Source organism: Canis aureus, chromosome 1 (assembly GCF_053574225.1).
Source record: "Canis aureus isolate CA01 chromosome 1, VMU_Caureus_v.1.0, whole genome shotgun sequence".
NCBI lineage: Eukaryota > Metazoa > Chordata > Mammalia > Carnivora > Canidae > Canis > Canis aureus.
Window position 1 is genome coordinate 27,882,236 of NC_135611.1, and position 21,861 is coordinate 27,904,096.

General features: G+C 38.2%; 1 long non-coding RNA gene across 8 annotated transcripts in view; it reads right to left on the reverse strand.

The window, feature by feature from the left end:
- The window catches only part of LOC144311410 (uncharacterized), a 107,480-nt gene that overhangs the window by 43,332 nt on the left and 42,287 nt on the right, over positions 1–21,861 (reverse strand). For 5 of the 8 annotated variants that reach the window (XR_013376965.1, XR_013376957.1, XR_013376968.1 and 2 more), the window contains exons 2-3: positions 9,928–10,116; positions 9,582–9,807 (exon numbers count right to left, since the gene is read on the reverse strand). This is a non-coding gene — a long non-coding RNA (uncharacterized LOC144311410). Of the gene's footprint in view, positions 1–83; positions 196–8,998; positions 9,808–9,927; positions 10,117–21,861 lie in introns of those variants that run through there. The other 3 variants (XR_013376958.1, XR_013376977.1, XR_013376964.1) reach the window with 2 other exon arrangements.

Sequence of the window (21,861 nt, forward strand, 5' to 3'; positions counted from 1 at the left end):
TTCTGGGCAGTTATTGGACAGAAATAAAAGTAACGTATATAAACATATGTACAAGTATGCTAATTAGAGAAGAGAAGGAAGACCTGCGTGTTGGGAAGAGCATGGCCTCTCCAGATGGACTCACTGAGGTTCAAGTCCTAACTTGCTGTGACTTTAAGTAAGTTATTTAATCCTTGTAAGTCTCAATTTTCTCATCTGTAAAAAGGAAACAACAATAATATCAATCTCATGGAGGTCGTTTTAACACTGAATGAGATAGTGCTTAGAACATTGTCTGGTAATTTTAAGACCGTAATTAACATTGGCTGTGATCATTATTATTTGTAATAACAAAAATAACCTGGATATCCATCAACAAGGAAAATAATTGAACAAATGCTAATATTAAACCATTGTAAATAATGAAACATATCTGTATGCATGTATTTATCCAAGTTACATTAAGTAAAAAAGTACAAGTTGCAGTTTGATGTATAATGCCAATTTTGGAATAAAAGCAAAATTAAATAATTCCTCTACAAATGTGCCTATTTTGTGGTAAGATGATAATTTGAGATATAGACTATATTTTTTTCTTTCTAATGGTTTACTTTTTACCTCCTTCTACTCTTACTCCCTTCAAGCCCTTGGGCTGCTCTGGGCTTGTTCCCAACAAAGTATTGATAGACAAGAGAAGCATCTCAGCAACCAGTTTCCAAAACGTCAAATTTGCAAACATTTGAGGCTTTGAGAAGAGAAGGGGCTTCCCACTGCCGGACTGAAATAAAAATACAAGTATATAAAACACTGTACAAGGATGCTCATGAAAGGTTAGAGAGGAGATGCTCCCAGCTTGGAGAGAGACAAGAATGTATTGAAAGGAGAGTGGTGAATGTTGGAGGTGAGCCTAGAAGAGCGAGGTTGATGCCAGAAGTCACAGATAGACCCTGCACAAATGGAAAGTTCCAGTGAGGCTGGTGGGATCTAAGTCCAGAGGAAAATTGAGCCTCAGTGGAGGCCAAGGAAGTTGGCAAGAGTCCATGGAGGAAACGGCTACAGTGAGCTGGGGCTGGTACGGCCTCAGGCAGCCTGGCAGAGATTGCCATGGCTCAGGCACAGAACCACTGCATCAGACAGGGTCTGACAACAGGGACCAACACACCTGTAGGGACTGGTGGCCAAGGCTCAGATTGGGTGAAAGATGTCTCAGTATCATCCTGGTTACCAAGGAGCAACTGCTGTCCATGCTCGACTTCCCACTAATTCCTTGGTACTATATAAAAACCCCTGAAATATAGACACAAGTACAGGTAAAGAGAGTGTATTTCATACCAACTGAGACTGCGTGGCCACCTGATGAATGGGATAGAGGCTTGAACTAGAAATTAACCTGAGTTAAAGAAAAATTGTTATATGTCTTCTTTATCAAAATTGAGATGCATCAAAAAAAATTGAGATTCATCAGTTTCATGCATGCTTTCTAGATAATTAAAATACAAATTGGTAAGAGTGATCACCTAGGGGCAAGAGATTATATAACTGGAAGGGGAAAACAGAGAATATTAGCTTTACTTTAGATACTTCTATAGTGTCTAAATAGTTAAAATTAGTAGATATTATTTTTGTAAGTTAATCAACTGAAATAGCATCAAAGGCAAAGAATAAAAAACAAAGTTCAAAATCATTTTGTAGTAAATTATAAAAGATTCAGAATTTTTATTTTGGGCAAATTGTGCCTCGATTTATTAATTCTTAAAATGAGGGTATTGAGTTAAGTGATTTATATAATCCCTTCCTTCTCTAGGATTCTCCTAAGGCAGTGATTTTCCTGTTCTTGAAAATGTACAACAGAAATGGTAGAAAAGAGCCATATTTGTGAAAGATTTTGGATAAGTAAAGAAGCTTCTAAGTTAATGTTCTAGAGATAAGGACTACAGGAACCATAGTGGAAAACCAAACTGTTCTAAGAAATAAGGTTTTGACCGTCAATCTCAGCCCTGCCAATTATTCTTGGCATGACCTCGGGAGCAAGACAGTTTAAACACTTTGGGTTTAAACTCTTTAAACTTCTCTAAAGCAGTTTCCAAAACTGTCTGTATGTTAGAATGAGCCAAAGATTAAAAAAAATACACATGCCATACATCCAGCAGAACATGTACATGTTCATGGTGGAACATTTGGTAGTAACTCAAAACTAGAAAAATTCAAGTGTCCATCAAGAATAGAATGAATGAAGAAATCTTGTGATTGAATACTACAGAGCAGGTGTCAGCAAACTTTTTTTTCCGGTAAAGTGGCAGATAGCAAATATTTCAGCTTTGACAACTATATGGTCTCTGTTGCAACTAAACTTTGTCTTTGTATTGTGAAAGCAGCTGTAGACAATGCAGAAACAAATTAGCCTGGCAGTGCTTCAATAAAATTGTATTTACAAAACAGGAGGTTGACCTCCTACTACGCAGAAATGAAAACAAACAATATGCAATAACATAGATGAACTTCACAAATACACTGTTGAGTAAGAGAAGCCAGATACAAAAGAACACACACTGTGATTCCATTTATATAAATTTCAAAAATAGGCAAAAGCAAGCTATGGATGGTAGAGTCAGAATACAGTGGTTATCCTGGGAGGGCGGTGACTAGTACAAGTGGTGACTCGGAGGGATTGTCTTCTGGACTGGAATGCTCTACTACTGGATTTGAGACTGTGTTCACTTCATGAAAAGTAATTGAACTATATGCTCATACGATCTGCACTTTTTTTCTGACATAAGCTAAGCTTTACTTCAGTGAAAAGTTTACGTAACAGCAGATATTTCAGGGTCTCACTGTAGGAGTCTGGGATAGTTGGGCAAGGTTGTGGCCTGAGGATCTGTCCTAATCCAGCCTTGAAGAGGGAAGCAACCTACACAAGGTTGCTTTATTGGCAGAGCTGACACAGAGCAAGCGGGTGGTGTTGGGCACGGGGGTGAGTCAGTTCTGCAGAAAGAGAGGACACAGTACCTGTTCTTGAGAATGGACTGGTAATTAGCTAAAGGAAGCCAAGCTTACATTCCAGACTTCAATGCAGAGTGGTATTTGCACTATCGCCTAAATATTCTCATTGGCTTCTGCCACCTGGGCAGCATCCAGTTCAGAGCTTTGCAGATTTGCAAAATTGCTGGGAAACTGCCAGAAGGCTTTCAGAACTCAGCATGAACACAGCAGCCAGTTCTCAAGGTCGATGGTCTCTGTATTCTTTCCAGCTCCTTGTGGCTCTTATCAGCGCATTGTGGTAGAGCAGGAGCATCCCGAAGTTTGGGCTCAAACAAATACAACTTCCCATTTTAGTTCTACAACGTAATGGAGAATTACTGAATTTTACTGGATCCTAATTCTTCTCATACGTAAGAGAGGCATAAAATCATCCTCTCTAAAGGTTTTTTTTTCTCTTTTATTAATTCAGTATTCATTGAACCATCATTTACGTGCCAAGCACTATTAAGTCTTTTGCGAGGATTATCTCACTTAATCCTTGTCAGTGAGGAAGGTTTATTTATGAACCTCATTTTATACTTGAAGAAATTAGAAATTAGAGAACTTAAGTGACCTGTCCAAAGTCACACAGGTAATAAGAGGTAGAACCAATTTCCCACTGAGCAATTCTGACTGGGAGCCTCGCCCTAAACCACAGTGACAATGCCTGGCAGCTATCCCTGTATCTGGCCCATAGATGCAATGTCATAAGTGTTAATTCTGAATTTCCTCTTTCCCCAAAGAGTTATGAATTGGAGCTGAGGCTTAGCAATCAGAAAATCTGGCTTCTAGTGGCTTGGTAAATCACTTTTATTTCCTTACCAGTATAATGAAAATATTGGATTAAGTAAATCTGAGATGTTTCTTGCAGGATGAATGAATTTGTACTCTACAAATGCTTGCTCCAAACAATGTTTTCATCCTCAATTTTGTGATAATTTTGCATTTGCTTCCATAATCTGAATTTGTTGGGATATTTTAAAGATAGATACTAATGCTTTACTAGCAAAACCTCTCTCTATCACACACACATCCACCTACAGTCACCTCACCCCATGCTACAGCTCCTATTTGTCCCTTTTCTTGTGACACACCTCACCCATGGCTGCAAATTCCACAAGGGCATGCTGGAAGGGGCACCTTTGGCTTGGTTTGAAAAGCAGAGGTTTTTGTTAATTTTTTTTCTGGCCTCTGTATCTGTTCTATTTTATTAATGTATGCAGTGTGGAAGTTTCTGACAGAAGCTCTCCTCAGACCTAACATGGGTCCTTAAAATGCATCTATAATTGAACAAGTGATTATTGTTAAAACAATCAATGTATTTTTGACATCTTCCCAACTTGGCAGATAATACTGGATTTTCTACAAATTGAAAAGTGATGACGGTCATGAACTTGGCAGTGATACTGCTGATAAAATAGAACCCTATCCCTTTATGGAATAGTTTCTAAGAGAAGCCAAGTTGAAATGTAAGCATCAGATTTGGGAAACACTGAAACAACAAGTAGAGGGCAGGAATGGTAAATTCACAAGATAGACTAAGGATTGCATTCATATCACTTATTTCCCTGAATTTGCCAACATCAAAAACTCAATATTTAAGAGACGATGAGTTTTGTGCAAGACACTTACAGAAATAAAAAACCAAAGTAATTTGAATAATAAATCAATATTTCCTTCTTGATACAGGATTGATAGGGTTTTGCTATAACATTTGAAATAAGTTGTAATCTGTGGAACGTGCATAGAAGCATTGCACTTAAAAAAGCATACCATAGGAAACACTGTTAATGTTGGAAAGCACAATAGCCAGTAGCGTTGAAAGATTTAGCATTCCAGTAACAAGACTTGGAATTCCCAAACACAGAAAAATTGTCATTTTTTTTCTTTTGTTTAGTTTGGTTTTATTCCAGGAAGTTAGGAGACACTAAGCGAGACAGTATAGGGGACAAGTCATGATGTGTACACTTCCTGTGAGACAGGAAACACTCTCAGGCCCTGCACACGACTCCCTACAAAGTTTGCTCTTTGTTTTCAGTTCATCCATATGTTTCTTTGTGCTTAATTCTATATACTGTGTCCAGAGGAGACAGAGAGAAAATTGCAATAGGACAATACGGCTGCAAAAGAAATTGCTCTTATAGGACCAAGGGATCAATAAAGATGCTTAACTTGGAGTTATAAAGAGATATTCAGTATAAATAGTAAGGCTACTGTAGCTTCACAAAGGAATGCATAATGCAATTTTTTAGCTCCCAAATGCTAATGATTTTACACACACACACACACACACACGTACACACACACCTATACATATATACATATACACACATATGTGATTGATTTTCAAGTGATTGCAGATTTTTTAAAGGCGAGCACTAAAAATAAATTTTAATAATGAGTAAACTTTGAATTTGTGTTTCTGAGCCCATTTTGGCCATGTAGACCTTGTGAATTAATAATCCAGAATACTTGCTTCATCATTTTGACACTGATTCATCCTGTTTTTTAATTTACCTATCTGGACATGCTATGAAAATTTCTTCTTAAAAACTGGAATTGGCTTTAGTATAACTATCAGATTCCATTCAGTACACTAAAGGTATGCTCCTGTTGCTACAAAAAAAAGGAAAAAACAAAATACATGTATGTATATGTGCAGATATAATGCATTTTTATATCACTAAATGATGCTAGCTGAAACTTGCAAATTTATAGTAATATGAGCACAAAATTATGGTAAAACTCTTTCTGCCTAAAAGTATTTCTGATGAAATTGTAGCAATATTATTTCAAGCCAAACCAGAGAACTGCAATAGAATGGTATGTTTTAGCCCATTTGCTATAGATGGTTTATATTGTAAAAATCCCACTTTTCTTTAGTTTTATTTTTAAGGCACATATTTGGCCACTGGTTAAGGTAGTGAAAAAGCAGCCTCCAGCATGTGAAAAGGGAATTGAAGTGTTGGCAGGGCCATGCTCCTTCCAAAGCCTCTAGTGGAGGATCCTTCCTCACCTCTCCCAGTTTCTGATATACCCAGAGATTGCTTGGTTTATTGCAGCAAAGCTCTAATCTATATCTCTGTGTTAACCATTTTCTCCATGTGCCTGTGCCTTCATATCATGTTCTCTGTGTGTTTGTCTCTCTCTTCTTATAAGACAGTGGCCTTTTGGGATTATGGGCCACCCTACTCCATATGACCTCATCTCAACTAATTGCACCTATAACAGCTTTTATTTCAAATAATGTCACTCTGAGGTGTTGGGGTTAGGATGTCGACCCATCTTCAGAAGGGAGATACAATTCAACCTGCAACAGCTGCTTTAGTAGGTACTTTAGATGCTGAGATTATAGCACAGGTAAGACAAAGTGCATACTCTTTGAGTGCAAGGAGATTGACATTAAATGAACAAAACCCAAGAGTATTAGTTGGTGATAAGTGTTATGTAGACAACTATATAATAGGGACCTACTTAGATTGAGTGGTTAGAAAGATGACTCCAGGACAACCTTTGAGCTAGAGTCCCCACAGGAAGGAAGCAGCTGTGCAAAGATGGACAAACAAGGATTCTGGGCAAAGGAAATCCATGCTCCCGGGGAGTTAGGGTGAGGGGGGTGGACTCTGTTCTTGTCCCACTGCTCACAGCAAAGTCTGTTAGCACAAATAATTTTCTTTCTTTCAATGAATTTATATATTCCTTCAAAAATTAGCTACCTAAGTTTGCACTTCTGGTAGATAGTTTTCTGTCCAGTTACTGACCAATGGAACCACAACTCTAGCAATGGGATTGTCCACGATCTGAAAAAAAGCATTCATCTTTAGTTTGAAGATGACATATTTTTTACGGGCTATGAGGCTATTTTTATAGTTTGACAGTTACATTCCAAATATAATTGTCAGCTGGAATATCATTGTGAAGAGTTATAGAAAATAGGGAAAGTATTAGTGGCTAGATAAGTTCTACTCATGTCTCCTCAAAGATGTCAGATCTGATTCTCATCCATGCATTCATAAGAGACATCACTATCATCTATCAGACAATGATCCTTAAACTTATCTTTAAATTAAAAAAAACTATGGAATATTACTCAGCTATTAGAAATGACAAATACCCACCATTTGCTTCAACGTGGATGGAACTGGAGGGTATTATGCTGAGTGAACTAAGTCAGTCGGAGAAGGACAAACATTATATGTTCTCATTCATTTGGGGAATATAAATAATAGTGAAAGGGAATATAAGGGAAGGGAGAAGAAATGTGTGGGAAATATCAGAAAGGGAGACAGAACGTAAAGACTGCTAACTCTGGGAAACGAACTAGGGGTGGTAGAAGGGGAGGAGGGCGGGGGGTGGGAGTGAATGGGTGACGGGCACTGGGGGTTATTCTGTATGTTAGTAAATTGAACACCAATTAAAAAAAATTAAAAAAAAAAGAAAGATCATGGAAAAAAAAAGAAAAAAAACTTATCTTTAAATTAGAAGGGATATAGAAATCACCATTTGAGTAAATATGACTATATTTCACAAAAGCCACATTTTTCTAAAAACCCCCTTTCCTTTTTCAATTCTAGAAATTCTGAAGTATAGGGCATAGCAATCAAAAGCTGAGCTCCAAATTGTTTCCTCTCAAGGAAAATGAAAACACTGTATGACAATGAAAAATGGCAGAGAAGATTTAAGGGCCAAAATCTTTTGCACCTTCTCTGTGTCAATCTCAGTTTTACATTTTTAATGCTCCTTGGAAGATTCACAGTAAAAATAGAGCACCTTTTTTCATCTCTGTTGTATGCAGACATAAGCGTATTTTACTCACTGAATTATTAGCTTTTCCATATGCCTGTCAATTTTTAGAAAAAAGCCAAGAACTTGTAAAATCACATGTCAGAATCTGTGATTCAGGGAGAGAACAAATGCATCCAGCTCCCAGAATAACCTCAGAACTGACCCAATTGAATCTCAACTAAGGCACTTTCTAAGAACATGGTTGCTTCCTCTAACTTTCTATGAATTTCCTCAAACAATATTTCAAAAGGACCAAGGCCTTTCTTCAGATACTCAAAATTTAAAACTGCTCACCTCTTCATCAATTTTTTTGGAGTGGTGGGGGAGGAATATCATGCTACAAATCCCCCCAAATTGTTCAAATAAGGAAAGGCTTTCCTATGAAATCAGCATTTCAAGAAACTTTTGGCAACCTAACTCTTTTCTATTGAGTTATATTTTAAATAATTGCATTAAAAGAAAGACATTAGAAGAGTGAGCACAAAGTAAAGTCTACTCTATGCCTTTGGGTCATTCTAGAGTAGACTAAACACACTGGACCAGAATTCATTCATTATGGAATGGTGAAAGCTAGTCCTTACTCTCTTCCCAAACCTTGACCACCCCCACCTGTGCTTTCTGGAAGCATTTGACTCAAGCTTGGGGCATCCTGTGTCCTAGTCCCGAGTACAAGCACTATAAAGTCTGTAGCTACCAAGTGTGATCTACCAGGGCAGTGTGATCTGGTGTGATCTACCTCCAGAAAGGAGGTCATTTGTATCAGTTGGGGTTTTTTTTTTTGTTGTTGTTGCTTCTTAAAGCCCCACAGTGACAATTTTCAGAGGTCTGAGTGAAATGCTATTTCCATGGAAGAGTTAACAAATGAATTATGAATATTTAATAATACTAGCCAACCAGATAATTAAAGGAGACTGGTAGGACCAAAGCTTCCATATAAATAAACCATGCAGAGTCCATTGTTTGTGGTTGCTGAGAATGATGATCTATTCCATGTCTTATTCCAGTGAAAGGATATTGGTATGAATATGCTTCCAGGGATAGGAAGATAGGAGTCCCAAAACACAGAGGACCCTTTTTCTTTTTCTTTTTTTTATAAATTTATTTTTTATTGGTGTTCAATTTGCCAACATACAGAATAACACCCCATGCTCATCCCGTCAAGTGCCCCCCTCAGTGCCCGTCACCCATTCACCCCCACCCCCTGCCTCCTCCCTTTCCACCACCCCTAGTTCATTTCCTAGGGTTCAGAGTCTTCATGTTCTGTCTCCCTTTCTGATATTTCCTACCCATTTCTTCTCCCTTCCTTTCTATTCCTTTTCACTATTATTGATATTCCCCAAATGAATGAGACCATATAATGTTTGTCCTTCTCTGATTAACTTATTTCACTCAGCATAATACCCTCCAGTTCCATCCATGTTGAAGCAAATGGTGGGTATTTGTCATTTCTAATGGCTGAGGAATATTCCATTGTATACACAGACCACATCTTTATCCATTCATCTTTCGATGGACAACTGTAGAGAAGGTATCACTTTTCTCTTCTGCTTTTTATAACACAATCAAAAAGACACCTCGTTTCTTTGGTTCTAGAAGTACATTACAGAAAGATGTATAAGAGCCTGTTGGCATTTTGCTTGGTGGTGGTTTTTCCTTTTGGGCCTCTCAAGTTCTGTACATGAGCAATTAAGTGAGGACTGAGTATGCATAGGGGGAATAAATGATTTGCCCTTGAGGTAGTTTGTAGCTTCAAGGAGCAAAAGAAAAATGCTAACAAAGGAAAGGAAATAGTGGCTTACTCAGGGTCAAAACAAACACATCTGCTGTCTTAGGGGGAACAACTTGTTGATACAGATGAAGGAGTGCTTTCTCACAGGAGAACCACAGCATCTTGGCAAGGTATTTCAGGGAATGGAACTGTGGTGAGGTGTGTTCCTCCTGGGACCTTTCATTGCACCACTCTGACTTGCTACCAAAGGCTGCCTGGGCATGTCAATTCTAGTGAGTTCTGTGCATCAGTGGGAACTGAGAATATAGAAAAAAGAAGAAAAAATCATAGATGTGGGTTATTTCAGAAAACTGGAGAAAAGAACGAGGAAAGTTATGAAGCTTGGGGAAAACATTAATACTATGAGTCACACATACCTGAAGTTTCCATCCATGTTGCAAATTCAATTTATGTGATGAAGCACACATCTTCTTTCTTTGTTTACTATTTCAGATTCTCCTTCCCACTTGGCAATTTCTTCTGCTGGATTTCAAAGCCATGATTTTAAAGCAGGCTGCGCTGACCTAGGCAGATTGGTTTGGTCATGATGGTTTCCTAGACAAGGACTACACCAAGGGGAATAGCAAGTAAGATATTTCCAGTGAAAGCAACACTGTGGTGGAGAAGTTATGAATGGTCCCCAACTTCTTGAATATGAAGCTCTACTTGGTTCAAATTTACCAGGTATATATTATCTCTTTACTGCATTTGACCCTGGCAGGTCTCCCTGGTATGAATGAGAGGAAGCTAAGTCTAGTAACAAATATTCCCATTATAATCCAAGTAAGTCAGTTGCAGAGCCTGGGGGATGGGAGGCAGTCAGGAAGACTCTACTTTATACTGACGTTCTGAAATTTAAGATGTCTTTACCTGGAGGAGGAGTTGGGAAACTATAGTCCACAGGTCAAATCCAACTCAATTCTGGAAGCTAAGAAAAATTTTTTACATTTTTAAAGGGTTGTAGAAGCAGCAGCAGCTGAGAAGCCTTAAGATACTTATCTGACCCCTTACAGAGCAAGTTTGCTGACTTCTGATAGGAGCCTGCAATTCCCCAGAGCACTAAAAATGTTTCCCTGAGACCAAGGTAAGCAATCACTGATGAGAGAAGAAAGTGGGCGTGGAGGATTCTTTGGGAGGTGTTAGGGCCAGGCCAGACAAGGTAGATGCTCCTGGTGTCTGCATTCCTTTTGGCAGAACACAATCTCATGGCTACAGCCACCTGCAAGGGAGGATGGGAACTACAGCCTATTCTGTGCCTAGAAGAAAAGGAATCCAGTTGGTGAAAATGCAGGTGTTATAAGGTACACAAGGTTAACTGCTAGAAGAATTAAATAGGCAGTCGCTAAAGAGTTCAGGAAAAAGCCAGAACACTTCAGACTGAGGTTATGAGGTTATCGCGGTGGTTTCCCAGAAGAGGTCAAACTAGGATGGTCAATCATCAAGAGAGTGGAAAATGCAGGTAACTGGAATGAGATCACCAAAAGCACAAAGCTGGAAAATTAGGCTTGCCCGGGGAACTATGTTTAACAAGGGAGGAGGCCCACAGGGGAAGTTCTGAAAAATATTCTTAGAAAGATTGGATTCAGCGAGGAAAAGGCCTTGAGTGTCAGGCCGTGGCACTCAAGTGGATGCCAACTTTTAAAAATCATTCAAACAGGGATTTTTTTTCCTGATTTTTATTTTGTTTATTTTTTGCTTAAGGGCAGCAATGTCTCCGAGTCTGGAAACTCTAGGTCTTGAGGTCAATCATGTCAAAGGCTTTATACTTGTCTCTGGGCAAAGGCTACACTAACCTTCAGAAGATAAGAATGTTAGAATTTCAAGAAGAGAAATGAAATGATAAAAACTGACCCATCTCTTTTGAAAAAAATTAAATATGTAAATCACACATTTATAAGAATATATGAGAACATTTATACTTAGTTTAAGGAACAATAATAAAACAAACATACCCACCACCAGCATAAGTAATAATAGGACATCGCCAGTATTGATGACATAACCCCACACAGCCTCCTCTTTTTTTTTTTCTTTTTTTTTTTTTCAGCCTCCTCTTTGATCACATGTCCCTCTCTCACTCCTTCCTTCCAAGAAATAATAATCCTGAATTTTGTATTGGTTGTTCCTTGCTATTCTTTATAGCTGCACCACTTATGGATGGATTCTTATAAATGTATTTTTTAATGTTACTTACTTTTGACCTTCGTATAGATAGAATCACATTATACACATTCTCCTATGACTTGTTTTTGCTCTCAATATTATGCTTTTGAGACTCATGCAAGTTATGGCCACTTGTAGCCAGAAGTTAATTTATTTGTAGACTATCTTACTCTCTGTTATCCATTCTATTCTTGAGAGCCCTTCCTCTTTCTTTTTAAATTGAAGAAAATTTGTTTTCCAAAGAACACATTAAGATGGACACAAAAACATAACAAAAACAAGAATATGGTTTAAGTGAAGGATGCATTGCTTTTTGTAGAACATTAGAAAAATCCAATGTATCTCTCCTTGGAACTCCTTGTTCTGTGGAGTGTGACTTATCATATTCAGCTTGATTTGCTATGACATTATATGTACTCTTTTTGGTGGTTTGTTTTTAAATCACCAGTTTTTGCACATGATTGAAGGTCTCTAGCTACCTTAAAGACTGTCCCTTTTCCCTTGTCCTCCTCTATCAGTTAAGAAGATTCAAGGCCCTTTTGTACTAACAGGTGTCTGATTACATTTCATGACATTTTTCACAAGAGCCCTCTTGAGACCATTTCCTTGCATACTGCAGGCTGCTGACAACATGTGGCTTGATTTTTCTCATTCGGTTCTTCTGGACATAATATAAGTCTGATAGTGATAATTCTATGTTTTTTTTTTTTATCTTCATTGGACTTTTGTTCTTGAGTTTATTAATGGCGTTATTTAATAATGACATAAGCCATTGTCCCCTTCATGGCCTGGCTGAGAGAATGTTTCTCGGTTCCAGTTGATGCATGCATTCCTCCGTTCACCCAAGACAGTGTGAGGATTTTGATTCAACACCACAGGAACATCCACACACAGTCCCATGAGAGAAATTTAACTGTTCAGTCTCACTTTCTAATGGAGGTTTCAAGAGTATAAACAACCAAAAAAAAAAAAAAAAAAGAGAGAGAGAGAGAGAGAGAAGGGGGGGAGTATAAGCAACCATCTGATCTCTTCCTACAGAAAGAGACAAGAAAATATTTCTGAGAGAGGTGGAACATTTTACTTCTCAACGTTCCTGTAAGTTTCTTCTCCTTTCTGTTGTATATTTCATGGGTAGGTTTCAATTCTGAATAATTAGTATGCATTTGCCTCATGAGAACCACCTGTGTTGCAAAAACTCATTTTTAAGCTTCTCTGCTTAAAGCAATCAGTTCCATAAATTATACATCCGTTATTTGGTATGCATTTTCCAATAGGCAGTCCAAAGCTGTCCCACATGAATAGTCATTTTCACATTAAAGGTAGAAGCAGCCTGGGAGCCTGATTTTCTAGGGTTTTTTCCCCCTCTCTTTTTAATTCCTTTTTTTTTTTTTTTTTTTTTTTTGCCAAGAGGAAAATACTCTTCTTTTGAACATCCTATTTATTCCTGATGAAAAGCTTTGTTTCTATCTTCAGAAACATCATTTTAGATTTGTGTAATCAGTTCAGCACACTGCTTCTTAAAATGATAAATAACTATCAAATTAAACTTGCAATTAAAGTTTACTAAAAATATAGGTTGCTGTAATTTTGTTGGCGATAGAAGTACAGAAGTAGAAATGATTAATGATGATTACTAATTATGCAGCTGTGCTCAGAACATATAAGTCTACAGACCCATGGTTCTAACGCTAAAATAAGGGCTTTATCCGAGAAGAAACCTTTGTAGACAGTATCTAAATGCAGCTCATTTCTAGTTAGTAAACACCCCCAGCTCCTCCTATGGCTGAGCTTGACAAAGAAAACCAGAAAAATAGAGTGTTGGAATGACCATCTCAGTTCTCCTTTCTTTTGTTGGTACTTTTTTGTTGATTGTTATATTTGAACTGAAATAATGCCATCAACATGAGAAATTATCAGGTATTAATAATGGTGAAGAAAGGATCATCTTGTTAAAACCCTGACTTCTCTCTTTCCTAAATCTTGGATAAACCATCTGGTATTTCATGTGAAAAACGGCTTATTGAGGAGACTAATAGAAATCAACTAGAGAATAAAATCACTAAATATTTAGCTTATAGACCAAAGACCTGGGTTTGATCACTTTATCTGTAACTTTAAAATAAGGAAACCTACAAATTAGGTAGTTCTCAAAAAACATTTCACTGTAAACTTTTTTTTGATTAGCACAAAAATCACATTTTCCCTTTTCTATTCTTCACTGCTGCAGAAAAATCATTATTTTAGGAAACACAATTTTACAAATAAAATTACAGAGATCTATTAAGGTTATATGAAATTGGGGGTGCCTGAGTAGCTCAGTTGGCTAAGTGTCCCATTGGTGATTGCGGCTCAGGTCATGATCTCATGGGTCCGCTCAAGGCAGAGTCTGCCTGAGATTCTCTCTCTCCCTCTGCCCCTCCCCCTACACTGCTCGAACTCTCTCTCTCTCTCAAATAAATAAATAAATAAATAAATAAATAAATAAATAAATCTTTTTTAAAAAATAAGGAGATATGATGTTGTAAAATCTCAAACCTAGTTCTCTCATATCCTGATAATGTGTTACATTCAGCCCCCAATACATGAGCAAAAAACAAACAAAATAAAACAGAGAGAGAGAGAAAGGAATGGGGAAAGAAAAGGGAGAGAGGGAGACAAAGGGAAAGAAAAAGAGGGAGAGAAGAAAGAACCAGAAGAAACAGAAAACAGAAGAGGATGTTTTCGCTTTTACAAATGGCAAATGGGATCCTGACAAGGGAAGAAAATAACAGTGATAGGGAAAAAATAACATGGAAATATGGAAACAGCTATCACCCATTAAGCATAGCTACTGAGACCACCACACTGTAGTTGTATATTTGCAGAGATTTAACCTATTGAGTCAGGATGATGCATGCACCTGTCCTTCAGAGGTGATAAAATAGATTGAAAAACTGAAAAAAGATAGATGCTTCTGTTGGAATCTACTTCCACCACTGAAGTGCAGAGTGACCTTGGCCATGTTATGAAACTTGTTTACCCTTCTTTCCTCTGGTGAGAAATGGTGACAATCTATCCACCAAACCCACCTCACAGGATTCTCTGAAGACCCAATGAAATCATTTTTTGTGTAAAAGCTCTTTGAAAGCTGTAAAGCACCAAAGTAACACATAACATTTGACCACAAACAATACAAAACAAAACAAAACAAAACAAAACAAAACAAAAAAAACTGCATACCCTCCTGGGCCTGGCAGTCTCAAGTCAAACCCAAAAGGAAATGGAGGAGATGGATCACTCCCTTTTTAAGAAAAATGCAGCTTATCCTTAGCCAGATATTTAAAACCACCTTTGAGATTATCTGAGTGTTTAATATTAAGCAACGGAGTAAGCAATTTTATTTTATTCTCATAACCATAAAAATCTAAAGACTTTTTTTTTTTTTTTGACAAAGTGGTTGAAAGAAATGCTGGAGGAAGGAAGTGCTCTCAAGGGACCTGGGTCATTTGACTCCCCATTACAAAGCACTGGGAGATGCCTGCAGGGAGCATGGTTCAAGAGGAGCCTGCATCTATCCTCTCTGCCTTGTCCTGAGTGATGCAGAGCAAACTGCAGAGCTGGAGAAACAGCATCTGGCCAGAGGGAAAGTGCCTGCCCTCCTGCAAGGACCAGCCAGGCGCCTCCTGTCAGAGCCTGCCAGTTAGTGGTGGCTGTCGCACATGGTTAGGACAAGGGCAGATGGACGCAGGAGCAGAACTGCTGACGTGTGGCCTTTCGCTTTGGACAGCAGCTCAAACTTCTGAGGCTTCAGAAAGGAAATAGACATTTGGAAACGGGACAACAGGTTTTTCCCCTTCGACTGTTCAGGATGTGGTACTGAGTTTTGGAGGATTAAGAAAAAAAAGAAGAATTTATTGCTTATTCTCTTAGGGCTCTCAAGGCTTATCAAATGTTTTATCACGTTTTTCTAATATACAGCCTTTACCCAAAAGCTTTGTTTGCACAAGGGTGTGTCCAGTCCATGGGTGGAGAATTTCCATGATTCTTTCCACTCTGTACTATGTTCCTCCCTCCTTTGTCCAGTTGTCCGGGGTCTCCGTCCACTGTGATCCTAAAATGCCTTGATTGCAAGGGTCAACTTTATTTGAGATTTTAAAGCTTCAAGGACCAAAATGGTGGGGAAAAAAATCAGAATTATTTTGGGATAGGACCAAATATTTGTTAAATGTCTATATAAAGAGCAAATGTGGCTCTTTCCTTACTTCATCAAACATCCAATTGTATTTGTTAAGTAATTATTCAGCCAATACCATGTCATAGACACCACATACCTTTTTTTAATCCTTCAATTTGGCACATTAGCTGAGATGATCAATTTTGTCACTGCAGTGGTAACATTGTTTATGCACTTAAACATCTTTCCCACTTGTGGTCTTTTCCCAACTCTTGTGTCTGAGACAGTTGTTGATAGTTGTGTGCTGGGAATTTTTAGAAACACCAGCATGATTGGGTGGGCAAATATCTTCATCAAGAAGTCATGAATTGACTTGAGATAAGGAAGGGTGATTTGAAAACCTTCTTTCCCTTTGTCTCATTTGTACTTTCTCTTCCTTTAGTTCTTCTCTGTTGTGACTTCTGTCCTATAAGTCCCTGCAAATTTGACATGTCACACACACATCTATACACTACTTCCTTGTACAGAACAATTGTCTTATTATTTTGTAAGAGAAAATCATAGATTCATATGTAAGAGATAAAAGTTGATGTCAGCTCCCTCTTAGACTACAGACTTCAGAAACAAAAGAAAAGGAGAGCTGTCTGCACAAGAACATATCCACAGATTGGGACAGTCAATTCTCTCTGCTTCAGGAACTAGTCCATTCTGAAATCACAATGATCATTCACCGGCACCAGAATGACCAGCATTCCAGGCATCCTGGACAGCAAATTCTGGGACTTTCTTTTCATTAAAATGCAAAAGAATATTGCATTGCATTGGCCTGCAGCACACTTTTTAACCTAAAAGCAAATTCTAATTCTTTGAAGATGAAGCAATAAAAAAGAAATCTCAAACCAAAACAAACTTAAGTCTCTCTGGAAAACCAATTGATAAATACATTCAAACTGTGAATATATTTTCAAGCTTCTAAGCATTTGTTTATTTAAAAATAATATGTGTTTCTGAAAACAACTGTCTTTTGATAATCTCCCCAGTACCAGAGCACACATAGATACTCCATGGAATCAAGGCCTTGTAGGTAAAAAGAATCATTTGTTAGATGGATTCTTCGGGAAAGAAGATCATACCAGAATCTTTTTTCTTTTTTTAATTGTATCCTCTACACTATAGTGATCTACTATAGCAATCTATTATAAGTTGTATTTGTAGTGAATTTGTAATGTGTCAACTTGGCTAGGATAAACTACCTTTCCCAGAATTCCTGTTCCAGTATGTTTCTGGTTAAGGTGGGTCATAGGAAAGATTCTTATGGAAGTGTGAACACAAATATTTGCATGGGTCCAGCTACCCATGGCCCCCACTCCTGCTGGTCTTTTCTCTCTTAACCTGTACCTATGATCTCTTGGGGAACTCCTGCAACCAGGTGATGGAGGAAGAAAAAACCCAGGCCTAGTGTACACATGATTGTGCATAAATGGCAGATGCCACTTAAAGTGGACAGCTGAAAAGAAAATGCTCAGGTGAAGCATGACAGCCCTGTTCTGAGATGGCCCTGAAGGATAGTGCTGAAGGGAAACACTCTCAGGGTGTGGCACTTTGAGCAGGCGCCTGATTGTCCATTTTGCTTGGAAGGAGATGTGTCTAGAAGTGTAAGTCTACACTGATTCATGGGCCATGGTTAATATTTAGCTGGAAGGTCAGAGATTTGGAAGGAACATAATTGAAATATTGGTGACAAAAGAGATCTAGAGGAACTGATAGGCCTCACCAAATGGGCATGACGTGATGATATTCAGGTTCTACGTGAATGTTTACTAAAGAGAAAACTCAACAGAGGAATATTTACTAATCAGGTGGATAGGATGAGCCATTCCATGGAGCCATTCCATCATTGCCCAATTGGTTCATGAATAAAGTGGTGATGGTGGCAAAGATGGAAGTTATACGTGGGCTCAGAAGCATATACTTCTGCTTACCAAGGCCATCTGGCCATGGCCACCATTCAGTGCTCAGTCTGCTAACTGCAGAAATCAACACAGAGCCCCTTACATGCCAGCATTCCCAGCTACCAGCTAGCCACCTATTGGCGGGCTGATTACACTAGATCAGATCACTTCCTTTATGGAAGGGACATGCTTTGTTCTAACTGGAATAGACACTAACTCTGAACACAGATATGCCTTGCTTGCATATAGTGCATCTGCCCCAGGAACTTATTTCACCAATGAAGTACAGCAATAGGCTCATGCAGTTTATTGGTCTTACTATATCTCTCAATGATCAGAAGAAGCTGTCTTGATAGACTGACAAAATGGCTTTTTGAAAACTTGGTTATGGTCAGTTGTCCAGAATGCAAAGTATGCTTTAAGTCATCATCCAATATATATTTCTTTTTCTCTCATGGCCAGGATTCATGGATCTGGGAATAAAGGGTGGCTATGGGAAAGGCTCCTCACACTGTTATCCCTAGTGATCTGCTAAACTTTTGCTTCTCATCCTTATAATATTAGACTCCGCTGGTCTAGAAGTCTTAGTTCCCAAAGGAGGCATGCTTCTACCAGGGGACCCAATGATGATTATATTGAACTGGTGCGCCCCTGGACAAGTTGACTCATGCCACTGAATCAACAGGCAAAGAAGGGAATGACTGAACCCAGGCTGCTTCTGCGCAGAGGTAAAGGGGAGTGTGTCTCCCGTGCTAAAATCTTCTAAGTTGTCTCTCAGGAGTCCCATATCCTGTATTAGGTATATCGACTCAATTAGTAGGACTGCTACTGGCCCAGACCCTTCAGGAATGAAGGTTTGGTTCACCTCCTCAGGCAGAGATCGACAACTAGCTGAGGTCTTTGCTAAGGACAAAGGGAATGTGGAATGGGTACTGGAAGAAAGCAGTTATAAATGCCAACATGACCAGTTGCAGACATAAGCACTGTAATAGTTGTATTTCTTCTTTATTATGATACGACTATATAGTTACATATACATATATATGCATATAAATATATATATTTTACCAGTTACTTTTTGTTTGTTCTTTCTCATCCCCTTATTATCTAACATGTGTTAATAGTAGCTAACTTAGTATCTCAATATATAAGTTATAGGATAGCAAAGGGGAAATGTGAATCAGCTAGAACCCCACTAAGAATAAACATCACCCCAAGTCAAAAAAAAGAACTTTGAATCCTCTTTTTGGGCAAAGTTATGTGGTTTTGGTTGGACTTGGGATAGATGTATCAGGTACAGATGCACACAGACATACACACACACTCACACACACCCTAGTGTTTCTGCTTCTGTCAGAATCTAACTGTATTGACTAATACAATATTTTGGTTAAATTTTAAAAGGCTATATTCTTAAAAACTGGTTCTATTCAGATATAAATGACATATAATAAACTGCACATATTTAAATTGTACACTTTGATAAGTTGTAACATATACATGAAACCATCACTATATTCAAGCAAGTAAAAATATTCACAACCCTCAAAAATCATTTCCTTCTTTTTATAACCCCTTCTCCCTGCCTCTCCCCAGGTACCCACTGATGTGCTTTCTCTCATTCAAGATTAGTTTGCATTTTCTAGAGTTTTATATAAATGGAATCAAACAGTATATGCTCTTTTTTTTTGGTCTGGTTTATTTTACTCAGCACAATTATTTTGAGATTCATCTGTATTGTCATGTTCATTTTTAAATAGTTTAATCTAAAAGGTTAAATTCTTAATGAAAGGACTTTAAGAACAGATCACTCACAGGCATTTAGATGCAGCATGACTGGGCATAATTCAGAGAAACAGAAATTCGGCAGTCAGAGATGATATGCTGGGACCCTGTCCCAGTAACAGGAAAATCTAGAGATGCTGTCGACACGCCAGCCTCGCTGTTCGGTGGACAGCATGAGCTTCTTTGGAAAGGGCTTTGAAAGGCTGCATCAAACAGAAATCTTGGCCAGTGGAATAGGGCTGGACAGCACCATTTCCAAAGTTTGTCTAGGAGATTAGGGAGGGAATAGAATAGCCACTGAATTTTGAGTGTGGCATATTCTGAGAAAAACATGGAATGACATCCGCCTGAATAAAGATGAGTCATTCTTGTTCTTACCTTTCTTCAATACCATCAACCTATAAATTCAGCAGCCCTTTGGGCTCCTTTCACCTTTTTCTGCTCTAGCCCCAGGTCCTATCACAGATAAGCCAAGAGTGACAGATTGCTCCACAGGGTCCCTTAAAGCCTTCAAATATGAGTCATGGAAAGCAACATAATGTAGCGGGCATTTGACTGAAAAGCAAGAGATCTGGATTTTAACCCAGACCTGGCACTTACTTACTAGCGTAGGACTGTGAATAAATTAGACTCACTGAGCCTCATTTCCTCAGCTGTCAACTGAAGGATCTGGACTATGTGATCTTGAAAAATCTCTTTATTCTATGTATCTAAGAGTGGAATAATAAAGTCCTGGAGAATTAACAGGTGTCATGACAAGAACCATGTAGATAACCTGAATCAAATCCCCATTTGGAACTATAGGCCCTATAGCATAACCAGCCAGCCACCTGTCATCCATGCATCCATCATCTATCCATCCAACAAATATCTAGTGAACACTAGTTTGTTCAAGACATTATGCTTGGCAAAGGAGACAAGAAGATGAACATGATCTAGCTCCTGTCCTCAAGATGCTCACGGTTCACTCAGAGAAAACAAATCTATGCATAACTAATTACAACATTTGATAATTTTAATAATAAATATATTAAGAACAGAAATGGTATTTTGGTAATACTTTGATCCTCAGAATCTTGTACAGAATTAGAGGGGACTAATTGGTTTTTTTTTCGTTGAAGTAACTGAATATGAGTACATTTAGGCCAAAGATCATTTCAGAAAGTACTTCATGAAGATATAAAAGGAAAAATTATGAATATTCATTTCAGGCATTGTCCCTTTAGGAAATTCATGACCACGCCTTTTTCTTAGCATATCTTATTGCCAGTTATATATTTCTTGTATGTACTGATTACTGTAACAAATCTTTAGAAAGAGGAAGAGGAAAGAGAACAAAACCTAATTCTATTCTCCATATAGCTAGATATGTAATCATCAATATTCCCTATTAGAAAAGGCCCAAGGGTTTCTGGGTATCTCAGTCAGTTAGGCATCCGACTCTTAGTTTCGACTCAAGTCATGATCTCAGGGTCCTGGGAATGAGCCCCATGTCAGGCTCCAAGCTCAGTGGAGAGTCTGCTGGAGATTCTTTTCTTCTCCCCTCCCTTTGCCTCTCCCCCTTCTCTCTTTCTTTCTCTCTCACTCTCTTTCTAAAATTAATAAATAAATCTTAGAAGAAGAGGAAAGAAGAGGAAAGAAAGAAAGAAAGAAAGAAAGAAAGAAAGAAAGAAAGAAAGAAAAACGAGCCTAAACTGGGAAGCCATGAACTTCTAAGCAAAGGAAACATATTTAGAATTAGCCATATTTAGGTAATTTAATTTATTAACTTGTACTCTTAAATGCAAAGGTGATGATGTTAAACCTGAGGTTTATCGTCATAAAACAAGTATATTTCTGAGGTTCATTACACAAACACTAAAATGTTTACTTCCCATCCAAGTTGTCCAGAGATGTTTTAAGTGAATACATTTCTGTTTTCATTTTTTTAAGTTTTTTTTTTAATTTTTATTTATTTATGATAGTCACGGAGAGAGAGAGAGAGGCAGAGACATAGGCAGAGGGAGAAGCAGGCTCCATGCACCGGGAGCCCAACGTGGGATTCGATCCCGGGTCTCCAGGATCGCACCCTGGGCCAAAGGCAGGCGCTAAACCGCTGTGCCACCCAGGGATCCCACATTTCTGTTTTCAAAACAATTCTCTTTTATTCTCTTCCATTTTACCAGAATCAAGCAGCTTGAGTGAATTGATCAAAAAGGAAGGAACAGCTTCTACTAACAGAGAAATCCTGACTGTCCTCTCTATGTTACACTGTTGAA